This window comes from Eretmochelys imbricata, chromosome 1, assembly GCF_965152235.1.
Source record: "Eretmochelys imbricata isolate rEreImb1 chromosome 1, rEreImb1.hap1, whole genome shotgun sequence".
In the NCBI taxonomy this organism is placed as follows: domain Eukaryota; kingdom Metazoa; phylum Chordata; order Testudines; family Cheloniidae; genus Eretmochelys; species Eretmochelys imbricata.
In genome coordinates, this window is record NC_135572.1 from 279,571,402 (window position 1) to 279,586,452 (window position 15,051).

The window sequence follows — 15,051 nt, forward strand, 5'->3', positions numbered from 1 at the left end:
GCACAGAACAGAAATATTTATTTAACACTTCTGCCATTTCTGTATTATTATTGATAATTCTATGATTGCCAACTACTAATGGACCAGTACCATTGCTGGGATTCTTTTTGTTCCAAATATATTTAAAACACTCCTTATTACCCTTGCCCCTGCTGACATTTTAAAGAAAAAATCTCAAGGACTTATTAACATGAGCTAAACAACTTATTCTTCCCTAGCCTCATTCCCAGGAACAGTTCAACTGGTTTGGCTGATGTTTTCCTAAAGAGTGTGGCCTGAGGCAGACACCGGGCATGGAAAATTTCAGCCCATGGTTAATGTTTGGCAAATGGGAAGTGCTATAATGGGCTCCCTTAATAGGTAATGCTACCAACCCCGCCTTTATAATTACAAAGGCATCTGAACTATCTGTATAATATTATACATGTGTGAAGTAACTTGTGAGACTTATTTCCCCACAGATACACCACCTGAATGAAAACATACCCTACTCTACAGAATGCAACCACACCCAGTAAGGAACAGATCTATAGTTCTACCAGGACTATGCTGAAGTGTAAGTTTTTGTACCTATCATCTAAACACAACATTGATGGAGCTCTATATGTCATATTAGATAGAAATGTTGGAAGTATTGGTGGGGGGAGGAGGCAGCAGCTACTATACTAGGGTTCCTAAGACCCACAACACCCATTCACGTGAGTCTCCAGGAGCCATGGGATGGCAACAGCCACCTGTTTCTGAAAGCCACCCTTCTTCCCTTCCCTTATGTTCATGCTCACCCCATTTCCCCAAGTTAGCCAAACAGCCGCCACTCTCGTGAAGCTTTTAAAATGAGGGTGGAGGGGCAATTTTGGAGGAATTGATGTTGCATAAGCAAATTTGTGCCATATCTTATCAGAAAAAAACATTATGGAGATATCTGCCTGGTCACAACAGTACCTTATATCACGGAGGCGGCCAACCCAGAGCTTACAGTGAGCCTGATGTACTAAATCTTGGCCACTGAAATTCTTATTTACAAATCAATTAGTTAAGTATTTATAATCAGAGGAGACACTGTGACTGCCAGCCAATATTTACAACACTGGATACATAACCATAATCATGTGGCATTTGTTTTAAGATAGGAGTGTAAACTTTAATTAGATAATGTTTGTAAAGGACTTTGGACATGAAAAGTGCTATATAAGCCTTAAGTAATTACGAAGACACCCTAGTGACTAGGGCGAGCCAGAAAACAAAAATTCTGTTCCATGAAAAATATGAAGGTTTCAAAAAATGGTTTTCATTCCAATGCAGAATGAAAACGAGACCTTTAGAAGTTTTCCATGAAAAAACACAAGAGCAAGAGTCTAAAATAGCCAACAGCCCAGTGGCTAGGGCACTCACAAGTGATGTGGGAAACCAAGGTTTAAGTCCCTGCTATGAGTCAGGAATTCGAATCTGGGTCTACCACATCTCAATTGAGTGCTCTATCCACCACGGTATGAGTTATTCTCTGGTCTCTGACAGGAAATTCCATCCCGGACCCAAGAAACCTCTCTGACAAAAGCTTCCTTGAAACAGATACACTTTCACGAAACGTTTCAGTTCCAAAAAATCAGCATTAGATGAAAAATGTTTTGTCAGAAAATTCCCAACCAGCACTAGCAGTGACTCAATTGGTGCTTTGAGATCTGCACTAAAATAAATATTTAAGCCTGTTTTTCTCAGTATGAATAATATAGTGTCTTCCCCAGACACACTGTGTTTACTCTGGGTGTACACAATGAATTCTCTGAGAATTTTCAAGTAATTCAATTTGTTTACATTTAATGAAAAGGTCAATACGCATGTAAGATAGTGGATCCCTTTGATAACAAAATGTCAGTTCAGTGTAGATATATTGCTTCAATGGTAATTTACCCTAGGTGGCACTATTTGCGAAGAAACAGAGCTATTTAGAAGTATGTATTGCCATTCAAGCATTTGTTTTATAAGATCTTCCTACAGTTTGCTATTGGAAAAAAAAATAACCCTTAATCTTAGGAAACAAAATGTTAAATGTTCTTTTTCAAAGTTCCAGCAGCACTGGCTATCCCTATAGTCTTTTCTTTACAGGTGATCCATAAATTTACTCAAAATACTGAAATAAATGAAACAACTACTGCAGTATGTTCAGAATGACCCAAATTACAAGAGCAAAAGGTATATCAGCACATCACCTAATCATTTTGCTGTTGCTTTATAGGTCTGCAAGGTGTTGTAGGTTGGTGCTTCTAGTTTTGCATGGCACTCCCGTCTGCATTCCCTTGCGATGGAATTCATTAATATACAGAGAAAACTAGCACAAGGCCTGTGCACCAAATGACACAAGAGTGAAGGAACCAGTTATTTGGTACCATTATCATTTCTTTTTGATTCATCTAAAAAATGGTGTTTGGCCACTTACACAGCCTCATGAATGCAAAAAAGTATAATGAAGTGCATTAGTGGTTGGTGGAAGGAGGCAGAACAGTTTAGAGACTTGAACAAAGGGACAAGAATCAGGCACAGTATGAGTTCTCATACTGCTCTCTAACATTGACTTGCTGCATAGTGTAGGCAAGTCATTAGTATGTGCCTCAGTTTCCCCATATGTAAACTTCAGATCATAGTATTATCTACCACACAGAGAAGTCCACCGGTTTAATGTTTGTGAAATGTTTAGAGCTCCTTGGATGTGCAGTGCAAGAGAAGTGCAAGTTTTTATGTCTATATATCTCACGGCTATCCCAGCTCTTGCTCTAGCATTCAATTGTTTTGAGAACTTCAGGAAATACTACACAATTATCTCAGAGCTTTTGTGTCCAAGTGATAGGAGCATAGGCCATCCTTTTAGCCACATCCAGAAATTGAAATACTAAAGTAGTGTAGTTTCCCAGAAGTACATTCTATAAATACGTTTCCAAAAGTCAATTTTGTTTTTTGAGACGAGGTGGGGGCTGCTGAAAAGAGAAAACAAAATGGAAAAATTGAAAAAGATGAAAGGCAGTAGAACAGCTGCTCTCATCCTACAGAGGACTGGGGGTAGGAGTGGGAGGAGAGAATTCATCTTTTAAAGCTTTTTCCCAAAGTCAGCAAAGCTTGGCTTGTTGCTAGTCTTATTTATTTAGTAAAGGACTAAACATTATTTATTATTAGCGCGGTCTGGAAAATGGAAATTCCTTCCTGTGACATTATGCCCCATATTCTTTATAGAAATATACTTATGATATGAATATGGCATAACTAAGATGTATTTGAGGCAAGATGGGTCATATGAGGTATCATTGGAAATGTTTTGATTTACTGAATGTGATTATCCAATTTGTATGCATGTATCATTTCTGTATCTGGAGTTAGGAATATTGCTTATGTAACAATTACAACTGTGGTTATACCTAGGGAACGCCCATCAGACAGTAAGCAATCAGCCTGGATGGGCCATTAGGAAAGACAATGGGTCTTTGAAGATGCTGATCTTCTATCTTCTTGGAGTTCCTTCCTGTGGACTTTACAAAGAAACCTTGGCTCATGGTTGCTTTAACGCTACAAGGTCATGTGATGACACCTGTTACGAAATACCGTCTTGGACACTGCTGGTACTTTTCCACTGAAGAGGGGTGGGGATCAAATAGGGAAACAAAAGATTCCCACCATATGTAAATCCTATTTAAGGCTGGAGAGTGAGTTAATCCAGGTCACTAGTTCTTCACTGATACCCCACCTAGGATGACTGTTGTAAACACCTAAGACTGATCTGGAGAGAAAGTGTGACAGATTTCTATTACCTATCTGCTTGAGGCATCAGGTGATCAGGATGCAATCCATATGTGCTGATAGTTCGAAGAGGTAGTTAGCACATACCACTTAGCCATGTCATTGGGGGGCATTACCTCCCACACGTCGCGATGGACCACACAATCCCAGAGGTAGCCTTCCCAAAGGCCTGGTTGGATTTTTATAGCAGGGGCCCACACTTTTTTTTTATGAGACCAAAGGCATGAAGGCGTATTCTGGGTAGGAATGGTCAAATCTTTGACGAAGGACTGGTACTTGCTTAGCCAGTACTTCCAGGCAGGTGCGTTCTGCTTTTTCCGTCTGGTAGGCCTGTCTCAAGGCCTGAAATTTGTCCTGGACATAGGCTTGGGTTGCCGCCTGGTTAGTAATTTACGTTTTTAATTGCTCAATTTCCATTAGCTGTCGCATGCACACTTCTTCCCTTTTCCCCAACTCCTCTTTCTGTCCCAACAACGTTTGATACCTCATGGCTGCTGCAGTCCAGATCAATCCCACAGCTGTCCCTAGGTTTTTCCCTTCTGCTTTTCATACTCGGCATACAGGTCTAACAAATTCTGCCAAGTATTCACACTTCTCTGAAGCTCTGCCACAGAACTCCAGGGATTATATCCCACCTTGGTGAGAGCCCTCTCCAACTGGGAAAGGTCCTCACCCCCCCCCGTGAAAGAGGCAACAGGGTCCCGTCCCTCTTTTCTGCCTCCCCCGTAGCATGGCATCCAGCTCACCAGCTTCCTGTGACCCCCAGAGGGCCGGGTAGCCAGACTCCCATGTCCACACTCCCTAATGCCCATGCGTCCAGCCATGAACCCTTTGATGATGCCATTGCTCATGACTGCAGGACTCCCAAGTCCACAGCTATACCCTTCTGTTTCCTGAACATGTTGTCACAATCCATTAGTACAACTTTTAAGGTCTTTCCAGTCACTTGAGATTTCAGGTTGCCCATGCCGGCACCGGGGCTTCCAACATTACCCCACTTGGCCAGAGGGAGGGACTCTAAGCCTCCCTCTGTATTACTTGGCCTCTACCACGGAGGGCCCATACACCAAATAAAACCCCTCCCGACACCCCCCAGGAGCAGAGCAAGAAACCCTAAGTTCTCCTCTTCCACGCAGTCATGCTACAGCTGAGGGTGTATGCACCGAGGATTTTATTCTTTGGCTCAGAGCGACGATCTCTAAGTCCTCCTCCTACTGCCTGGCACTTCTATGGCCGGGGCTAGACCCAGGGTTGCACCCTTCCCCCACTGATCGGGGTGGAGATAGGATGCTAAACCTCCCTCCAGTTGTCAGTCATACTGTGGCTGAGGGTGGGGCACACCTTTAATCATAAAATCCTCAACATGAAATACCAACCGTGCCGGGCAGAGCAAACATGAAATACCAAGGGCAAACCAGTTGGTGCGCTCCGCAGGATTCCGCCCCTCCCCCCGCAATTCTTCACTAAAACTGTGACAGATTTCTATTACCAATCTGCCTGAGGCGTCAGGTGATCAGGCTGAGGCCGCAGGACGATTAGGGGAGGAGATGAAGGAGCACACCAAGGGTCTAAGTTTTAAAACTTTATTAATAAAATAATAAAATAACAGGGGTGAGTGCTGGAAATGCCCCCACATCACTCAGAGGAAGGAAGAAAGCATTAGTGCCCCAGCCCTAACCCACTTTCATACTCACACATGCATGACCTTAGGCTGGCCAAGCCTGGGTGTAACATCAGAAGAAGAGTGGGGGGAAGGGTGGATGAGAGTTCTGTCTTGTGCACAAGCCGTCCAGGTTCTGCTGTTGATCTCCAACTTGCTTCAGCTCTCAGGAGGGTTTTAAATCCTGGGTTCTTTTGGGGGCATTTCGTTCAGGGACTTTTGTCCCCCGTGCTTTTTGTACCAGTCCAAACCAGCTTTCTGTGGCCTCCTCAGCTTTCCCAGAACACACCGACGCGAGACTTTGTTTTCCCCCTTGCTGGCCTTTGCCGTCTCACTAGGTTTTGCAATCTCTGCAGTCCTGCTCAGCTTAGTTCTCCTTTCTCATGGCTGACTGGGGTTGGGTAAGATATGAACACAGCTGCAGACTTCTTGTTGAGCGCCGTGACCTTGGACTGGGGCCAGTGTCTTATTTTCGGACTGAGCTAGCTGAAGCATTGAATTAACCCAATCTCTGCTCTCTCCCTCCCTCTTCGGCCTCTCGCAACCTGCAAAGGAATCTTTCACTCCACATTCACACCTTTAACCCTTCCCAGAATACTTTGCAATGCCTGAAACAGCGTTAGCAACATACAATGCTGAGCTGCCTCCTTAGAAGACCCCCTGAGGGAGGGGACCATTGGGGTGTGACAAAAGGACTGGGACCCAGGCTGAGACAAGGGTCTAGCCTGTGAAAAGAAATACCTGGAACTCTAAACTTCAGAAACTCTGCAACCTGCTTAAAACAACATTTAGAGTGAGAAATTACTATTTGTAACCAGTTTCTTTAGTGAATTAAGCTTAGGTTGCATGTTTGTTTTATTTTGCTCAGTAATCTGCTTTGTCCTGTTTGCTATCCCTTATAATCACTTAAAATCCATCCTTTGTAGTTAATAAACTTGTTTTGTTTTCTAAAACCCAGTTTGTGCAATTGATAATGGGGCGGGGCAAAGAGCTGTACATATCTTCCTCCATATTAAGGGAGGGGGCGATTTTTATGAGCTTACATTATATAGATCTCTATGAAGACCAAGACAATATAATTTTGGGTTTACACTCCAGAGGGTGTGTGCACAGGAGTGCTGGGCAATCCCCTAGCTGAGTCCTCCCACCCAGAGCTGATCACAGACTCTGTGTGAATCCATAGCTGGGTGTGTCCCTACCTGTGCGTGTGCTGGAAGGGGGCTTGAGAGCCTGTCACAGCAGCACAGAGTAATAGGAATCCAGACTGGTGGGCTCAGTGGGACCCCAGCACACCTGCTGGCACTGAAAGGGGGGTCCAAGCCATCACAGTGGTACAGCAAGCAGGGTAATGTGCACAGCTTATTGCTCTGAAACACTGGTGGTGATTTTAAGTGAGTTTTTAAGTGTGTTGGCTAGAGAACAGACGAAGTGGTTACTGGTTTGTTATTTTATGTTTCCTTATTTCAGGTAAGGGAAGTAGAGGGGAAAAATTAGCAAGATGAGTGAAAACAGTGAAACGGTTGCAAAATTGGAGTTCTGCAGATTGCAGGCAGCAGAAAACGAAAAAGAACACAAATGATGTAAGGAATTACTGGAAGCAGAAAATACCAGACAAGAGGCAGCACACCAGAGGGCCCTGGAACTCAGACAGCTCGAGACTGACAAAGAAATGGAGGCAGAAGCAGCCAGGCAAAAATCTGCCCTGGAACTAAAAAACAAAGAAATGGAAAAGAAAGAAAAAGAGAGGAAGAATGAACTGGCCTTGATGTAATGGAGGAAACAGAACCACACATTAGGGGGCTTCACCTTTCCAAAAATCCACAAACGGGAGCAGTTGTGTCCTGCATACAGCAAGACTGGGGACATTGCTGAATACTTCATCACCTTTGAAAGGCTGTGTATGCTCCATATGTTTCCTGAGGATCAACAGATGACTATTTTGGTTGCAAAGTTGTCTGGGATATGTTCAATAAGGTGTAAATTGATGATGCTTCAAACTATGGTAAATTTAAGGAATTTGTTTTAAAACAGTATCAGATTACACCTGAAATTTATAAAGTTAAATTTCAAAGACTTAAGAGAGGGGCTGGATTGAGTAATGTGTTATATGTGAACCAAATGAGAAAATTACTGGATATGCGGGTAAGGGGAAAAGGCATTTCAAGCTTTGAAGCAATGTGTGATTTAGGTGCTCAGGATCAGTTCCTGAATATGTCTAATGATGATGTAAAACAGTGTTTATGGGACAAGAGTGTAAAACCTGTCAAGGAACTTGCAACTTTTGTGGATAATTATGAACACTCCCAAGCATTTATTAGGAATAAATCATAGGCAGAAGGGTTTAGGCTTGGTCCCTGCTTTATCCCTGGGAAGAAGGAGGGTGGATGGAAGGCTGGACGCTCACCTCCCCATGTTCATTCCACCAGTCCTCGTCCCAAATCTCCTGTAAAAACAGAAGAGCCCAGAAGGTGCTATCATTGTAATTCCACTGGGCACCTGAGGAATAAATGCCCTGTGCTGAGTGGGAACAGGCAGCAGATAACTCATGGAAATGCTGGTACCCAGAGCACAGAAGCACCTCAGACAACTGCCACTTATCATGCAAGGTTTGTAAAGATAGCTACTGCACAGCCTGGCAAGAAGCACATAAAGACTGTCAAGGTAAATGGTAGAGAGCTCCCTGGATGGAGAGATACTGGTGCAGAAATTTCTGTGGTCAGGAGAGACCTAGTTCAGAAGGAAGACATACTACTAGGACAGATGGCAGAGCTTTTTTTAGTAGGAGGGCACAAAATCCTTCTGTCTTTGACTAAAGTGCACATGGAAACTGAGAAATTGCAAACTGAGGTAACAATTGCTGCTGTCCCCCATAACCCAACACAAATATTGAGAGCCTGTCACAGCAGCACAAAGTAAGGGGAACCCGGGCTGGTGAGACAGGCGGGCTTGGTGGGACCCCAGCACGTCCAATACCCTGAAAGGGGGATCCAACACGTCACCCTTCCCATGGAAAAAATTGGATTTTTGCATCCCAAATCAGGACAAAAAGTCAAACACTTGAAATTTTTTAAAGGAAGGGGTTTCCAGAAAAATCCTGTTTTGAGAGAATTTTGTTTTGGCTTCCCGGCAGAGAGCCAGGCATACTGCACCTAGCAGCCTGCGTGGAAGGAAGTGAAATTGACAAGACCCTTCCAGGTGGGTAGCTAGGAAGCCATCATTTTGCTTTTCCCAATGGAAAATAATGTTTTTTGACAAAACTGAAATCTTCCCAAGCATGATTTCAGTTTTGTGAAAAGGTCATTTTCCACTGAAAAATCATTCTGATGGAAAAATTCTTGACCAGCTCTACTTATGACAATTTTAAGGCTATTTTCACACAATCATGCTAATTAGTGTTGCAGCTGAACAATTTAAATAGAAGTGGCTATGTTCCTGTTGTCCACTGGTAGGACAAGTTCCCTGCATACAGAATGCTGCAGTGAATAGTGTTGGTCACAATTTTTCTAACACATTTTTCTATCAGAAAATACCATTTCATCAATATTGACACTTTCCTCAGGAACACATTGATTTTTGACAAAATGTCATATTATTGAAAAAAAATCAAAATTATAATGTGAAAGTGGAATGCTTTGATTTTATTTCAAAATGGCACTTTATATTTATTTAAGGCCCTTCATTTTTAGTTTAAACCATTTTTTACTGAAAAAAGTCCATGTTTTACAAAAAGTTTTTTTTTCAATTTTACCCTACTTTTGTATCAATCAAATATATAAAAAATAACTTATTTTATTAGGAAAGTAGAATACATTACATGAGATATAAGTATTACAACAACACATTAGTCTGTGTGTATATGGAAAGGTTCATGTTGAAGTAAGGCTATATATTAGTCTAGAAGATATATACAATAAACAGGCACATACACAGGCTCTTAAATGCATGCACATCTGAACATACTGATGAATCTCACACCTACCATATACACATTTCAAGCTGTTAGCAGATAATGGTTTAAACATCGTGGAGTATCTTAATGCGACTTTTAGATCACAAAGAGTTCAACAGTGGAGAAAGCCAAAAAGCTGAAATCTCAATTGGATATGCAAGAAATTAGGCAAAGCTTTCATACAATACTTGCATTCCTAATTGAAACACTTCAATCGCTACATGAAGCACAGAAGAAATTGTAATCCAATACTTTAACAGACAGCACATTTTCTAATACAAAGGTGTATGGCACTGTGGTGAAAAATATCTCTGCAGAACTTTCTCACAAAAGTTCATCTGGGGATGTTCCTGAAAAAACAAATCTTTTCATATTTATGTTGCCAGGTACTGAGCAGGACAACCTCGCAAAAGCTTTCAAAAGTTTTTACAAACAGCTCTCAAAGAAGTGGGAAGTTACTGTCACTCACAGTACGTCCCCTGAAGCTTTTCACAGCAAATCATCATTCTGGAAAGTCATTGGGCTACTTGACCCTCATTGTAAAAGTGTGGCCTCAGATGATAAATTTAAAAGGTATGCTCATGTAATCTCCCCCTTTGTGGCTTCTAACAAGGAAAGTGCAAAACTGGAAAGTGAATTCTGTGCCTACATGGCAATGCCATCCCTGGACAGCCACTCCATCATGCCTCTTGAATTTGGGAAAATCCACTGCACCAACTTTCCAACGTTGAGCCACGTTGCCTCTCGTATCCTCAGTATCCCACCTGGCTCAGCTGACTTGGAGAGAGTATTTTCAAAATTTGGCTACATTCAAGACTGTAGGAGAACAGGCCTTGGAAAAGACTCCCTTAAAAGATTGCTGCAAACCTATGCTACACAGGACTTTTGGAAATTACACTGAAGGACTTCACAAAAGTGTTTATAAATATTTTAATGTATTGGGTCCAATTATTGAATATAAATAATGAAAGGCTACTAGTTCTAAGTCTACAACAGGAACTGTTCTCTGTAGCTGGGCTAGCTTTCCTTTATTGTATTCACTACTTTGCTTCATATTCTGCTTTGCATTATATTCAGCAGTAATGCAAGAAACCTACAGGACCGTATCCTGTAAGACATTAGCTTCAGCAAGTTCACATAAGGCTTCAGACCTATGAACTTTGAACAGATAAGCTTTGCACAGATAAATGGCCCAACAGAAAACCCCAAGTATTTGGGGAGTTGAAAATAGAGTTTAAGGGGATGTTCTGACCACAGGAACATGATTCAACCACAGAAATGTCCTGGCAATGAACTGATGTACATAATAGGTACATGACATACATCTGAAGCTAACCTGCTTGCTTGCCTACATATCTTTTCTTATAAGTGTCTTATTTTCTTATGGGTTTGATTATTTGTTTTATTATAATAGGTTTATATTAGAGTATATTTTGGCTGTAATGCAAGGGACCAACAGGCCATACCCTCTATGTTGAGCTAGGGCAAGGTTAGCATACATGTGTTTGGGATCTTTCACCTAGATAGATGTTGATGAGCTAAAGCATAAGGTCCAGGTATAACAGAGAGGATATGTTAAGCAGGTTGGGATGGGGGCTTTCCTAAGTTCATACCCCTTTAAACTTGAAAAGAACCGAAATAACCAGTTAGGGCAGAAATAACAAATGTGATATCTAATCACAAAAGGGCAAAGGTAACAAATTGACATATATGACAATAAGTTGAAATCATGGTTATACTAACCTATAGGGGGAAAAAAAGACACTATTAAAAAAAATAGACATTATTTAGGTGAGGAAATACAAATAAGGAAAAGGGAAAAATCCCCTACTGAATATGCATTGAACATAATGGCGTCAGCGTAACAGATTATAAAAGTGGCATCCCAGCCTAGGGGCGGTAGGAGAGAGAGAGAGACGTAGTCCTTTGGAGGTGCCAGAATGTTGGCCGCTGGTGATGATGGGGAAGGTGATGGTGATGGAGAAGATGATGGCTAACACTTCAGGTTGTTCTACAGGAGATGGCTATGGCTCTAGCAATAAACCTTTTCCTCTGTAACCTCAGTATTACAGACGTGGCTCCTCACAGGCCTCTGTGTCCATCTCTCTGCTCTGTACACGTTCTCTATGACCTCTTTTGCCTTTCCTTACAGAAGATGCACCTTGCAAGCTAAAGAAGCAGATCAGCACAAAAACACAATGCCCAAACAATCAAATCCCCTTATCCAATGAGAACTTTCACACTGGGGAACCCCAAACAGTGAAGCCACAATTGGCACTTCATGCCTGTGGCCGTGGTGATGGTCCTACTGCAGAGTCATTTGCATCCACTGCTCCTTGGAGTAATATCTTGACACCAATCTGCCTTCATCAATGAGAGCTTGGAACTGAGCCCTGTCTTCCTAGGGAAGTTTGTATCCGAATTCCAGAAATTTAGGAAATCATACTTTGCTGACAGTGCCTCGTAGTTAGCAAGTCTGAATTGGGAACTTGCTGATGAAAATACCTTCCTCCCCAAGAGATCAAGCAGTTTAGTGCCTTTGTCTGTTGGAATAGTCTTGGGGTCCTAGATCCTCTTTGTACCATCTGCATCACTGAGCAGGTGGGTACTAGGTAGGTAAATAAAAACTCTACCCCTTAAGCTGGTATGAAATAACATTTTTCAGCCCTTTTCAGGATAGGGGCACAGGAGGCAGGGGTACAGACCAGGAGGTTTCCAAAATGGCCTTCCTGACTGGGAGGGCCATCCTACTAGAGCCAGAGTTTTGCAAGATACCTAATAGACCATATAGTGTGTTCTGTACTTCCTCAAGAGGTATCTGGACTTCATTGCTGTCGTCTGTAACAGTTCCTGGTACTGCCTGTAGTCATCAGGCAGGGAAGGGGATGATGGAACAATTGCCTCATTAGGAGAGGAGGATGTCATATCTGTTGGGATCAGAGGAAATGGCAGATCTATTTCAATTTCTTCCTCTGCAAACTCCGATGGAGCTGGCTTGTATCGACTGGGAGAGGAGAGTCAGTGTAAGTCTTTCACAGATCTGGGTCATCCTTTATACGGATCCCATGGGTCCAAATAAGGCCAGTAGGAAGGATCAACTGGCCTGGGGGAGAGACCAAGGCATAGGGTACCAACTATCCCCTGGTAATCATAACCAGGAAGAGGAGGATAGCTCTAAGACATCCTTTGGGTTCTGTCCGGAATTGTTTCCCTCAAAGGGGAAGGCTCACCCAAAGCATTGGATTTATCTGAAGAAAAAATAGGATTTTGTTCTACTGGCGCTACCAGTGGAATAATACTGTGACTTGTGGATGTGGTTGGGGAGGATCCTTGTCTCTTCAAAGTATTTTCTGGCACTGAAATGTCCCCAGGGATGACTAGGCCCGATAGAAAAGGGGATTGTGGGTAGGGCAGAGCAAAAATATACTCCAGAAAGGTAAAGGCTTTAGTCCTTCCTGGAGTTTGAGGTGTCCCTGAAGTAGGGACCCAAAAATCTGGGGTGTCCAATGGTCCTCCAGAGGATTCCAGTCACAGTGTGCCAGAGTCATCAAATTGGAGACTAATATGGAGCACCCAGACAGGACCAGTGAGTGCCAATATTTTGGCCTGTGGGACTGAGATGGTCCTGGTGGATCCTTCTTCCTTCATGGCTTGCCTTCTTGGATGGAAAAATTATGTGTATCTAATTCCATTGGACCACATGCGAGGACACACCTGACTTGGATGAAGGCAGGGAGGGATCCTTTTTCTTAAATGCTGATCTTGACAGGGATCTGTCCTTATACCTATGGTCATGTCCCCTGCTCTCATGAGAGGGTTTCTTGGGCTTAAGTGTTTTGGCCTCTGCTCTGGAGCTCATGCTCAGAGGGATGCTGCTTGCAGTCTGGAGCAGGAAATACAATTCTTAAATCCCAGGACTCTTGCATAGTCCTTATCCACAGGCAGAAGCTCCCCCAGGCAGGGAGAACTAATGAACTATACTAGCTATGACATACTGGGGTGCAACTGAGAACAGTGAGAGGGTTGTGTCACCACCTGCCCTGCAATCTTGGGTGCCTCACAAAGCTCTGTTCCTATGGCTTCCACCTGGGCCACTCACAAAGCCCTCCAGGATGAAGGTCACACTCTGAGTGTCTGTGTATAGCCACTGACCAGCAGCCTGTCAGCAGCACACCGCCCGTACTCTGGCTTCCAGCGGCCTCAGTTACTACTTGCATGGTGACCCCAACACACTCCCAGTCCTGAATTTCCCCCCCAAAACATGTGTTTTACACTGTCCAGCCCTCTCCTGGACAGGTCTGATAATTTAGGTTCATTCCCCCTGTATGGGGACAATATCCAACAGTTTTTATATGTTTATCCAAACATACAGTTCAGTTTGCACTTTAAACTGAACTATATGGGTAATGCCATTTAAACACAACTCTGGATTAGTTTTTATTAAAGAATAAAACAACAAAGAGAGATTTGAAGTGAATTAAACTATAAGGCATTAAAGTTATAAATGGTTACAAGAGAAATAAAGATAAAACACTTTCTAGTAACTAAAACTTAAACTAGACTTGGTTCAAGGTGAAATTCTTAACACATGTTCCCAGAAACATTGCTGACCAAATTCTCAGTGCAGGAACCCATCCCAAAGTCCAAAGGCTGGTTTGTCTTCTCAGATATGAGACAGAGAGAGAACGAAACTGGGGTGTTTTGCCCCTCCCGGTCACCCTTTGAAATGCATTTTCTGAAGGGCTCCTCTAGATAAAGTTCCTTTCAGCTGTGAGTATGGAGATATGGGGTCTTGTGATGAAAGAGGTTCCATGTTGTTGTTTGCTAAATACAGATTGATCCGGTCCTGCCCCCCGCTGTTGCCAAAGAATGGCCACTTGACCAGTGATTGCCAATCGACTTTGATGGCACCCGGGGATAGAGGCATCAGCTTATCCTTCCCCAAGCTACTCTGGTAAACTCATTTCAGTCATAACTTCAGCTTCTGTTCAAAACTTTACATATAATGTTGCTACATGCCTTTCACCATGATATTACTGACCAGAGAGTTATTAGTTTACAAATGATACCTCACAAGGCATATTTTGTACAACAACAATTATTACAATAATGTGTAGGTTGTGAATACAGGGTTGCATTTGGTCACAAGCTATAAAAACACTAAGGGCAGGTCTACATTAGAAGTGCTACATCGGCGCAGCTGCACTGATACAGCTGAGCTGCTGCAGTGCATCTGGTGAACATGTTCTATGCTAACACAAGAGTGCTCTCCTGTTGACATAGTTACTCCACCTCCATGAGAGGTGGAAACTATATCGACAGGAGAGTGTCTCCAGCCAACATAACACCGGTGTGGACAGCAGTTAGGTCGCTGTAACCTGAGTTGCGCAAGGAGTGGCTTTTTCACACCCCTGAATGATGCAAGTTAGATTGACTTAAGCAGTAGTGTAGACCTGCCCTAAGTCTAAACTTACTAAAAATTATTTACAATATATACTTACAGCTATTCAAAGGAGAGGAAGATCATAACACACACAAGATTCTGACTCAAGCCAATGGACGCGTCTTGCAATAAATCTAGAGTGTCACATGCATCGCGTGCATGTGTACCCATGTGAAGAATAAACATAGGGGGCAGCACCTGAAGAACTATTCAGTA